Genomic DNA, 12850 nt, shown 5'->3' on the forward strand with positions numbered 1-12850 from the left:
AGCCCATCAAGTCTGCACCGACCACAATCCCACCCAGGCCCTACCCCCACATATTTACCCGCTAATCCCTCTAACCTACGCATCTCAGGGGCAATTTTAACCTGGCCAATCAACCTAACCCGCACATCTTTGGACTGTGGGAGGAAACCGGAGCACCCGGAGGAAACCCACGCAGACACGAGGAGAATGTGCAAACTCCACACAGACAGTGACCCGAGCCAGGAATCGAACCCGGGACCCTGGAGCTGTGAAGCAGCAGTGCTAACCACTGTGCTACCGTGCCGCCAAGGATACAAAATCTCATGAGATTCTTGCCGGTGAGATTTCATTTTCTGAATTGCCCTTCCCTTTGCCAGTGACGTACGAGTCTCCTACCTGAACCTCATTAAAATACATTTTAATAAATTTAAATACAATTAAAGAGCTTCCCCACTGTATGTTCCCCCACATAAAGGATTTCCCCCTTCATCACACTGGCAAGGTTTACAACTACTTCTGCAAACAGTGAAGCAGTCAAGTGGAACTCGTCGGGGACGCCAAAGTATAGCCCCCGGTGGACTGGATGACATTTCCAGGAGGCAGCGCCATGATGGGATCTCTGTGGAGATCTATTTGGGGTGGGAGGGGGGGCGGGCATTGTCCCCTATGTGTGTTGGGGGTTGGGGATGCCCCAGTTCTTGGGGGAGATGGGGGTGTGAACACAGATCAGGGCACCCTTTAAAAGTGGATTTCTGAGGAACTGGCATTATCAGCTCTGTCTGTCCTTGCCCCTCCAGTGTGACTGCAAAAACCATGCCTGCAGATTTTCAGTGCACTGAGTGGCAGAGAATCTGAAGGTAAACTCAGCTCATGCCAGTTTTCTTGCCTCACTCAGCACTCATTCCACCCACTGTTTTAATTGGATAACTTTCACCCATTGTTCCCTTCAGAATGCATTGTCAGAGTTTCATCTTATCTTCATAAGTAAAGGGAATGGGTTAAAAATTCAAAAATCCTCTAAGTGGGCAAGAGGACTATGTTGTATGATTAACCCACACCAGTCCAAAATAATGCAGTAACATGCAGACTTCATGGTAACTGCTTATTTAAATAATAAGACTTGCAGCCCAAACCTAAACATGTTGTTGAGTGGCTGCAACCTTCGGTATGGGCTCAAGGATAGCACCCTTGAAGGCTAGCCTGTACGAGTTAAAACAGTCTGAACCTTTCAAGAGATGCACTCTGACTGCATGGAGAATACAGTATGGAACAGTTAACTGCTCAGCTTTGTTCAATTTCAAACCTGCTTGAAATTAAACATAGTCAGCCTGCCCGGTATGAATGTGTATACTCCATCCCCTTCATCGACAGAATGCATTATCTCTCCTTGAAGTATTCCCTTCTCCTCATCACCTACTTAGTCATGCAGGACCACCTTGGCAATTTCCATAGCAGCGTCCTCCCCCAGTTGTGATGATGGCAAGCTGAGGTCTCTCCCTCCTCTTGGAAAGAAAATACCTCTCGCATCTCTCTCTCTCTTCCCCAGCAGTGCCTCAGGAATGGCATCTCTGAACCATGGTGCAGCCCTGTCACAAGGACCAGGCCTCCTGCTGAACTCCAGTTTGCATGGGAAATCAAAATGGCTGCCACAGTAACAGCTGTCTTCAAACTTTAATTCAGGGATACCGCCACCTCTCACCTGTCGCCACAAAGCTGCCCTGCAGCCAATTAACATCTGAATCCGCAAATCTTGCACCTCCAACTTTAAAGGCTTGTGTATTTGCATTCTGATTGTAGACATGTGGCCATGTAATCCAGGTTGAAACTTCAGTGGAGCATTAGTGAATGCAGCATGCTCAGATGAGATGTTGAACAGAGTTCCCATCTGCCAGTTCAGGTAGCTGTAAAAGATCTCCTGATAGTATTCAAAGATGCATAGGGGAGTCCTTGCATTGTCCTGACCAACAATTATTCTTCACCTACACTGCCAAAACAGATTAACTGGTTTATCATTTATCATACTGCTGTTTGCAGAAATGTACGTCAGGTGGAGCATAAAACAGGCTGTCGATTTGCTATCATTATTATTGCACTAATGTCCAAGAGGAATTTTGTTCCCTTCTGTCTTATTCCAGCCCATCTTCGGGTAGTTCAAGTAGTTGAAGTCTTTTAATCATTACAATGCTTTTATTGCAAATCTCTCTAGATTATCTACAAATCTCATCCTCAATTCCTTTCCCAGTATTTGATCATCTATAATGCACTCCCAATAGGGATAGGATCTCTTATTTCACATGGTAGCCACTATATTAATAAAAGTGTTTCTTGCAATGGATGATATTTTGTCTTCAATTAAGATCATTTTTCTTCACTATCTTGCCGTTTTTTAGCTGGGGATATTTAGGGCCCGATTTTACCATTGCGTCTTGGGTGCGAAAATGTGGTAAAGTCAGGTGTGAGGCCATTAACGCGATCCATGTTCGCGCAGATGGTCACTTTACCCAGGCCCGGGAATGGTCGTGATCCGATTTCTGCCCGAAATGGGCGCAATGGCAATTTAAATACATTTGCATGCATTTAAATTGAATTAATGAACTGCCCATCCAACTTTATCAACATTTCCCCCTTTACCACCATGTTCGCCAATCTGGAATTGTGCCGAAGTGGACCTGCTGAATAAAAGTCTGTTTCGGGTGCTCCAGCTGCTGAAGAGGTGAGTTCAGCAATTCCAACGGCTCTCTGACTCAGATCGGTGGTTGTGGGGGGAGGGAGGCGGGTCAGATCATTCTCTGGTCAGGGGGGGGGGAAGGAGGGAGGTGGGTCAGATGTACTTCTGGAGGGGTGGGGGGGGGGGGGCGGGGAGGGGCGGTCCGTTGCCAGTCTGCGGGCGATCGGTGGGGGGGGGGGGAGGGGACGGGGTCGCGATCGGTCTGGGTAGCAGGGGGGGTGGGTGGATAAGGGGGGAGAGTGATGTCTTTGGGGGCCATCGCTCCTGCTTTTCGCTCCCAGGCCGCTTTTTGTGACACGGGTGCGCTTTTTCAAATTTTTTTCTAACTGCGCAGTTCAGAGCTCCGATCGTTTCGGGCGTGCTAAGCCCCTCCCACAACGCAAATGGGACTCACTATTTTTTTCTCAGGCGCCTGAGAGCAGATTTCCAAGTCGGATCTGAATTGCGCCCAGATTCAGCACTTAAAATGAGGCCCTTAGTTCCCATTCTCATTTTGACCGAAGCCAAGTTTCTGTAAATGCTCTGCTATTATTTATTTCTAAGTTTTTGACTTGGTGTTAAATATTGTTGAATTATCTGTAAGCAGCGAGGAACTAGTTAGCAACTAATATGTTATGTGTAAGTATTTCACAGCTGCACTAGAGACTGTACCAGACAATGTGGCAAATTTAAGCATAAGGGACCTGTATGGGGGTTTCAGATCCCTTACCCATTACACAGACGTGGGCCCAGGTGCCAGCGTGCATGTGGAGCTCGGGTAGGAGCCAGACTAGTTTGCACCAGGGCATCATCATCATGGTGCTTAGCGAGCCATCATCACCCTCCTGCCTGCCAAAAAACTCGCTAACACACAATACCCAGGCCCACCATTCTGGTGTGACAATGTTGCAGGATGTAGAAGGAATTTTGGAGGGGAGCGGGGAGGGTGGGGATGGAACCCACAGACACAAACCCCTAGCAAGTGAACTGCCTGGTGATCAGGGTCTCTCTTGCTGCCCTCACATGCCTCATTTGGGCTGCCAGCCCTCCAGCGCCTGGTTGATGTTCCTCGGCATGCTCTTCCTCATCATCCTCCTCCTCCTCTTGCTGGTCATCCTCCCCAGCGACACCCAGCTGATCAGCCTCCATGTCCTCCTCCTTCTCCAATAGGTCATCTCTCCGTAGGGCCAGATTGTGCAAGGCACAGCACATGACCACTATGCGGAAAGAGATCACTGGGTTGCATTGGAGGGCCCTGCCAGATCGGTCCAGACACCGGAATCACATTTTGAGGAGCCCAGTACACCTCTCCACTATCGCGCGGGTGGCTACATGGGCCTCATTATAGCCTGTCTTCACCTCAGACACAAGCGTCCGCACAGGTGTCATCAGCCCTACCAAGATTTTCCAGCATTTTCTGTTTTTGTTTCAAATTCCAACATCTGCAGTAATTTGCTTTTATCCATTTATTTCTTGGTTAATGCTCTGCCCAATGGTATGACTATTATTGGGAGCCTTATAAACTAGCACCACTGTTTTTTGACTTTTGTTATTGCTAATTTCTACCCATACTGATTCTACTTCATGATCTTCAGAGACCTGATCCTTTTTCATCAATGTCCTGATGTCATTCTTTACAAAAAGGCTATTCCACCTCCTTTGCCATTCTGTCTTTTTTCTAAAATATTGCGTATCTGGAATATGTATTTCCGAATGTTGATCTCCATGTAGCCATGTCTATGTAATGATTAGATCTAAATCATTTACCTCTATTCGTGCCACCAACTCATGCATCTTATTGCAGATGCTTCATGCACCGAAATCAAGGACTTTTAATTTATTTTACCTTCTGGTCCCTTATTCACTGACGTACATTTTTGTTACACTCAGTCCCTTTCTGTCCCATTTTGTCTTGCCCCACATCATTATACTGTTCAGGATCCTTTCACTCAAATCCTCTCCAGATGCTTAATGTATGGATGATGGGAAGGGCTATACTTTTATTATGGTAATGTTGTGAAGCTGCAGTAGACCACTATAAATCTTCACATGACCTCTGCTACCTATCATATTGCTTCAGAGAGGTCTCCAGGCAGTCTAAGAGTTATTTTGGCCTGCAAATAGGCTGTTCTATCAGATCACATGTGACAGCATTGTTTTCATTGTATTTCTGTCATATCCACATTTATGTGCATTTAGATTCCTAAACCATGTCATCAGTGGATAATCCCTGTCACCCTGTAGCCACCTTTTTAGTTTATTGTGGTGGCTCAAATGCAGATGGCACAGCGGACTGCTGTAGAAAGAGCACATCATGACTGCTACCCATGTACACTGACCTGTATGATATGTTGCTCTCACATCAGCTGGGTGCCGAGGCAGTGGAATCCCTATTGGTTGCTATATACCTCAGCATTGACATGCACTGCCTGCAAAGCAATTTGTGTGCTGTCAATAGTATCCTGCATCATGCAGAAGTCTGCAACTCTCAGCTGCTTTCTGGCAAGACAGAATGTTCTTTAAATTCATTTATTTATTCATTCATGGGACATGGGTGTCACTGGCTGGCCAGCATTTACTGCCCACCCCTAATTGCCCGAGGGCAGTTGAGAGTCCACCACATTGCTGTGGCTCTGGAGTCGCATGCAGGCCGGACCAGGTAAGGACAGCAGATTTCCTTCCCGAAAGGACATTAATGAACCAGATGGTTTTTTTCAACAATGGGAGTTCTCTTTGAATTTCGAGTTGCAGTGGCCTCACTTATGCAAAAATGGGATGGCAAACGACCAACTATTGCAAATATCTCCAGTTCCTGCCTAAAAGCAGCCTAATGCATAAATGTTCATGTTGACAGTCACCTCTACAGTAACTGGCAGTGTGGTCTTCGCGTGGCACTGAGGTTGCAACAGGTGGCAATTTTGGTGAGGACATCCTTGCCCAAGACCTGATGTCTGACACATTAGTCCTCATTCAGGTACAGGTAGGAGAATTACTCCCTGGATACTCATGGCCTCTTGCAGAAAACTCTTTTCTTCCCTCTTCTCACAGCTTCTAAGGGGACTGCCCAATCATATGCCTTTATCTGGGAGCAGACATTGTGTAGCAGTTGAGGTCAAGACCAAGTTCTTCTGCACCTTCCACTCCCTGTAGACTTTACCAACTTGATAGTTATTTGGCACTTTCTGGAGTTCTAACAGGTAAGTAAAAATTAATCAGCAACAAACCTGAAAGCAGTTGATGATCACTTTCAAGACTGGCAGTTTTTCCTGCAGCCAAACATAACTGCTCAGTGTATGACTAAGAGGTTTTTAGTGGGAGGATTAAGTTCTAAAATGGCAGCACTGACATAACTGGCCCGATTTTACCATCGCATTGCACCTATTTTCAGGTGCAAAAACTTGGTAAAGTTGGGTGCGAGGTGAATAGTGCGATCCGCGCCAGCTCCCCCTTTACCAAGCAAATGTGATCGAGACTGTGCCCGAAACGGGCGCGACGGCCATTTAAACGCATTTGCATGCATTTAACTTGACTTAATGGGCTGCACGCTCAACTTTACTGAAACTTCCCCCTTTACCACGGCATTCGCCCATCCAGAATCGGCGTGAAACAGACATGCTCTATAAAGAGTCCAATTCAGGCGATCCAGTTAGTGAGGAGGTAGGTGCCTAGTATCCGATGGCTCACTGCTTGAGATCGGTTTGGGCGAGGAGCCTGCAATCAGTCTGTGTGGGGGGGGGGGGGGATAAGGGGGTCAGTAATGTTGGGGGGGTGGGGCATTGACTGTGGGGGCCAGCAGGAGGCATTATCTGGCCCAGGAGGGATGTGACAGGGGAGCCGCATTCTATCATTTTTTTCCTACACGTGCAGTTGGAGGTGCCGATCGGAGCTGCAGGATTTCGGGCATGTTAAGCCCCGCCCACAGGTTTCTGCAGCGCGATTCGGAATTGCTGATATTTTTTCAGGCAGAGTGCGTATGGAGGCGCCTGAGAACGGGTCTAAAAGTTGGATCTGAAACACTCCTAGTTTCAAGTCCACCCTCAGAATCAAAATGGTAAAATAGGGCCCAACAAGCTGGTTGTAATCATGATCTACCTACTCTGCACGCTGTGGACACTCCTTGGATGCATCTAACACCATTAGCCAGATGGGATCTAGGCACGACACACCAGATGCTTGTGTGCGCTGCAGACACCATTTTGGAGCCCTAAGGTCATAGCGCCCAATAATTGTAAGTGCTAACCATGTAGGTTCTGTGGCACTGATTCCTGTGTAGCTTCTGTAGTCTAGTTGCCATTTAGTTCAAACTTTCTTGTTTAATTGTATAAAAGTCTGCTGAAAGGGTTTAATTTTGTGTATTGCTGAGATTGCTTCTAGCCTGCTGTATTGTGCTGTCTTCCAGCTTGATTGATAACCTGTTTCTGTGTCTCAATAAACTATTTTTGTTTTATCTAGCCGTGTCCAGCATACACTCCATCTGAGCTTACTAATTAAAAGGCCTGCTCATTCTTGGCATGAGGATGTCATTGGCAAGGCCAACATTTATTGTGTATCCCTCGCTGCTCTGAAAGGGTAATGATGGGTCGACTTATTAAACTGCTGTATTTCTTTGCTACAGTTGAGTCACTGGCTAGGCCACTTTAGAGAACAGTTAAAAGTGAATCACATCAGTATGGTACTGGAAGCACATATAGCCCAAACGAAGAAAGGATTGCCTGCAAAGATAGTAGTGAAACACTTTGATTTTTAGCTTTGTTACAATCTATTCGAGACCTATGACTTTTAGAAAGAGATTTGAACTTCTAGTTGATAGCTGAAAGAATGATGTGGTAAAATTTCACAATTTGATGTAATAGATATCTAAAAACACAAATGAATTAAACACTACTTTCCCTTTGTAGGCAACTTAGGCTACAGAAAGTGACATTCCCCTCTTATACTTATCAGCCAATGCACTCTCTACAGAATTACAATCCTTTTGGCAAACAGTCTATACTTGCCTTCAGCTTCCAAAGAGTTCTCATATCCCTATTTCACTGTAACCATCTCTAGGTTCTTTTCTCAGTTTTCAGACAGTTGCTTAAATCCATTACCAGCAGTAAAGGCTGTTACAATTCTTTTTCTCAACCCAGCCATGTCAAATTTCCTGCAATCCTTAGTTGGCTACAGGGTGCATCCCTTTGACTAGAGGCCATCTCCTTTCCACATTTGGCTGCGATAGCTCACAAAAGCCAAGCAGCCTCTTCATTCTGCTGGCCACACCGTACTCCTGTCTTTCTGTGATATTCATTGATTTATAGGGAAGCCTGTAACCTGATCACAAAATTGACTTCCTCTGCCCTCTTCTACATGGCAACGTGCAACACACTAGCCTTGTGTCAAGGTAGAAATGTTAATTAGCGATCCTTTACCTGTGATCAATCCCAAAATACATACTTTAATCTGAAGTCAGAATTTGGAAATCCCAGTTCCTTGTGGGCCTTGGGTCTCTTGCGCATGTGCTAGCTGGGAAGTTTGTACCCTGGCCTTCAATGCCTTTCTGGGAGTTTGGAGAGCGTCTACTTATTGTAAACTCAAACTGCTTCAATTGTCTGTGACTATGTTACACCTCAGTAAAATGATCTAAGCCAGCCTTTGATCTCTAAAAATCAAACTGCCTCGGCTTACTGTCAGGCAGCTGGCAGAACCTGTCACATGATCTCCAAGTTACGGTTCAAAAATATGATTATCACAAATCAAAGTTGCAACAGCTCTGACATGACCACATTTATTTTACTTTAATGAGATTTTTTTTATTTCTAGATGTTTTAATCAAATTAAAATTCTCTAACTACCACAGTCGAATTTGAATGTTTTGTAGTGGCCCAGGTTCCTGGATTACTCGTACACTAACTTGACCACTACCTAATACAATTCTGCTCACTGCTATATGGACTTTATCGCATGTGATTTTTTTTTCCAAATAAGGGACTAAGTGTACCATCAGTTTGAATTTTTATTAGTCTACAATTAAAATCGCAGATTGATTCTATTTCTGAGTACAGGCTTTTTGAATTAATGTTACGCTACATTACTTAGTCAGGATGAAAAACAACAATCGGACTCTCATGCCCCAGTTTTTACTGGACTCATCGCAACGTCACCAGCCTCATTCTCCTATTTACTTCCTGGGAAAGGCAAAATAAAACAAGGTCAATATTTTAAATAAAGCTCCACAAAATAATTCCTCGCTGAGCCTTCCAAGGTGACGAGACAGGTCTCAGGCAGAGCCTGAGAGGTAATCATGACGTTCCTCAAATAATGCTTCTTTAAGGTTCCTCGAACAGCTAACAAGCTACCTACGGTATGAGTACCTCGAGGTTTATTCATGTGACTTTGCTGTGTGCAAAACCTCTCAGACACACTTCAACGAAAAATTCATGAAACCTCTTTCTCTGACCTTGTCACGGAAAACCGATGTTGACTGTATACAGAGAAGGCTTTTGATCATGCTGGAAAAACCACTAGCAAGCTCTGGGGCAATCTGCATGATAGTACATCAAAGACCACATGGCCTTGGGGTCAGAGCACTGACGAACTTCGCGGAGATCCTGAAAACGTCCAGTGGGTTCAGAGTATCGTGGTTTAGGCAGGAACATTACTGTGAAGTAGCATTATGACAGGTGCAGACCTGAAGCTAATTATTACAGAGAAACAAAAGAAATGTTAGCATGAAGGTAACTGGAAAGAATTTTCATTTATGTGGTTACCAATCACAGTCATTGAATTATGTTAGAAGTGTCGTCCCTTTGGGCAGCATTTTACAAGCCTTGTAATGCGGGTGGTGATAAAATAGTGGGAAGCCATGTTGGGACAATTCCCGACTACACTGGTATATTTACCAGTGGCAGGTTGCAATGCAGTGCTCCAAATATGTGGGAAATCAATTTACATAATTAAATACCATATAAAGGGCCATTTTATGGATCCATCGAAGAAGTACCTTCCTCCTCTCCCAAAGCATGGGATGGCCATCAGCTTAATGGACGTGGCCTCCGTGTGGCAACCCAAAGGTGGGGTGGGTTGCCTGTGCCAGAGGCTCCAAGGCAACAAGAACAAATCAGTCAGAGAAGGCACTGGCACCACCGATTTTCACCCCCCAGGAAGGGTTTCCTCTCTGGCATTTGGCCCCGTGAATTATTTGTTTTTCTTTAAACTTACCCGTCTGAGTTCACATGGTTTCTAACCTGCCTAAGCACCAACCTGTATCAGTGGTGCTGTCGAGGCTTCAGAGCCACCGGTCCTTTGGACCACCAGCAAGAGTCCGCTTGCCATCTTTAATCAGGCATCAGGCCCAAAGGTGACCAGTTAGCTGGTAGCTTGCAGTAAATTTACCGAGCAGGTCGCATTGTCAGCACGTGCAAACATAGGACCTGCTTTTTGTCCTGACATCAGGATCCTAAAGTCTGCAGTAAAACTCATGACTATGGTTCTGCAGGTAAATGAAAGACGTGGGTGGGAATTTTTCAGCCATTCATGCACAGTCGCTGCTATCAGTGAAAACGGAGAATGTGGCAGATAACCAGATCTATGTTCACTGCAGAGGAACCAGAGAGTTCCAGCTGTGGGCAAGATCAGAGAATCCAGCCCCTGATCTTCATACAAAGGGTCACGTAAAGCGGAAATGAATAGAGATGTAGATAACAACCTGGTTTTTGGTGTGTGTTGGTTGAGGGATGAATGATGATCAGACCTCTGGGAGAATTGCCTACTCATAGTGCTTTGGGAGTGTTCAGACCTCCTGCTCCAGCCTCAGTTTTACATTTCATCTAAAGGATGGGGACTGAAAAATTCAATTGCTTAGCACATATCGCAGGGTGAGAAATTAGCATTGAAGGGTCCGATATCAGACAATTATACTGAAGGAGACCATTGAGCCCATTCTACCTCTGCCAGCAATTTAAAGAATGACCCTATTAATGTAATTCTCCTACCTTTTCCCCATTGCCATGCCAATTTCTCCCATTCAAGTATTTTTTCTAATTTCTTCATAAAACCAATAGATCTTGCAGCTATGTCTGATGTGCACTTCACACTATGTTGATAAGGATCTGCTGTTGTTACCCATGGAGCCTGTCCAAAGCAGACATTAGGCCATTTGAAAATTGGAGGCTCCTTTACCAAATTGGGTTGACAATGAGTTTGGCTTTCACGCTGCAGGCAGGTTTCCTCAGGTGCACAGCATAGACATCTGGATCCAGATTAAAACTGCAGGCTGCTGTTGGGTGTGTGCATTCCCCACCTAATATGGTCTCTGCCCTACCTGCTCTCGAAATTGTGCTAAGGTTTAGGCCTTCTGCTCAAAGCAAATCCCACTCTGGGTTAAAATGGACTGCCATATTTCCATGAACTCAACTATCTCTGCCCTCTGGGACTGTGAAATCTTCCCTTTCCTATTTAATTTTGAAGGTCATTCATGGCTTTTTGTGTTCTTTATACTCTCCACCCACATCATCCCTTCCCTCTCCCTAGAATAATCCTCATCTGATTGACTCTTAACAATCAAAAGTGTTAACTTACCTGTCTAATTGCTGTGAGTGTCTTTCATATTGAGTATACATAGCACGAAAATTTGAACAATTTCTTATTACTGTCAACTGCTCCTGCGGTCTTGTTTACCCAAGATTTATTTTTATTGTTTGAAAGTGAACACAAATAAAAATTTGGACTGTAGACTCTTTTTCGGATGTATTTCCACATCTCGCCCTGTTCTCTGTCATTAATCGGGACCTGCAAGTCCTTTCGCAAAATTCTGGAGCATCCAAAATCAATCAGCTCTGAAGATTTCTGCTTAAACTCCACGCTTGCCCTTAGGGACAGCCCTGAACTGTAGCAGATGCTGTCGCTGCTGCACCATGAACTTTTCAAAGCTGCCTTCTTTTTATTTAACAGCATGTAGCAGCAGACCTGACAGATAGTGTGCTAATGTTATTTTGTCACCCAGCCTGGCAAAGCATCTTGTAAGTGAGGCAAGATGGTAGGTCACTCTTGTATATCATTACGGAGCTGCTTAGACAGTGGTTTGGGAGTAGGTCGTTTGTGTGGCCTCTCAGTGGGGTAATGGTGCATGGCATGGCAAAGCTGAATGCACTGGCAAACAATTTTAAATGGTACACACGTTTTAAAACAGTATTGATCCAGGGGGGGTGAAGCCCAGACATCTGAGTGTTCTGTTGATATTGACAAGGATGCATATTTACACAAGTTAATGGATAGAGTTCTAATGTCTTTATTTAATATTTTAACTTACCCAGGTATGTGCAGCGATGAGGTTGCTCAAAGTCAACTAGTATTTAATTTTTTTGCACCACTGTGCAGAGCAGCATATATGGAAATCACTAAGACTGAATATTACTGTCAGCACCTCTTGTTTTAAATTAAACATTCCAAAAACCCTAACTTTAACAGTTTTGTTTTATTTTTACCTTTCTTTTCTCATAATTTTCTCCTGGATCTCCTGAATACAATTGGTACTCTGCTTAAGGTTATGGGCGACACCGTGGCTCAGTAGTTAGCACTGCTGCCTCACAGTGCCAGGGACAGGGGTTCGACTCCTGGCTTGGGTCACTTTCTGTGCAGTGTCCGCACATTCTCCCTCTGTCTGCGTGGGTTTCCTCCAGGTGCTCCGGTTTCCTCCCACAGTCTGAAAGAATGCATTGGCCATACTAAATTCTCCCTCAGTGTACCCGAACAGACGCCAGAGTGTGGCGACTAGTGGATTTTCACAGTTACTTCATTGAGGTGTTAATGCGACACTAATAAATAAACTTAAGGGTTTTTTTGTGTAATGCTGGGGTTTTTAACCCTCTCCCTATGATTGAATAGCCTGCTTATTCTTTGGGATGGAAATTTATCCTTGCCAATGCATACACATACAGATTCCCCCACCCATGCACTCATCTATATGCTCTCACTTACAATTGAGAAAGACAAGCTTGCATTTATTTAGCACCTTTCACAACCTCAGGACATTCCAAAGTGCTTTAGAGACAATCGGCGGAATTTTACCGGCACGTTCACCAGAGGTTCGTACGATCCTGCCCAAGGCCAATGGAGAATGCCGTTCTCCGAACCTCGCCTACCCCCGGAATTGGGGTGGGAGTGCCAGTAAAATTCTGGCCAATGAGC

This window comes from Mustelus asterias, chromosome 4, assembly GCF_964213995.1.
Source record: "Mustelus asterias chromosome 4, sMusAst1.hap1.1, whole genome shotgun sequence".
In the NCBI taxonomy this organism is placed as follows: Eukaryota; Metazoa; Chordata; class Chondrichthyes; order Carcharhiniformes; family Triakidae; genus Mustelus; species Mustelus asterias.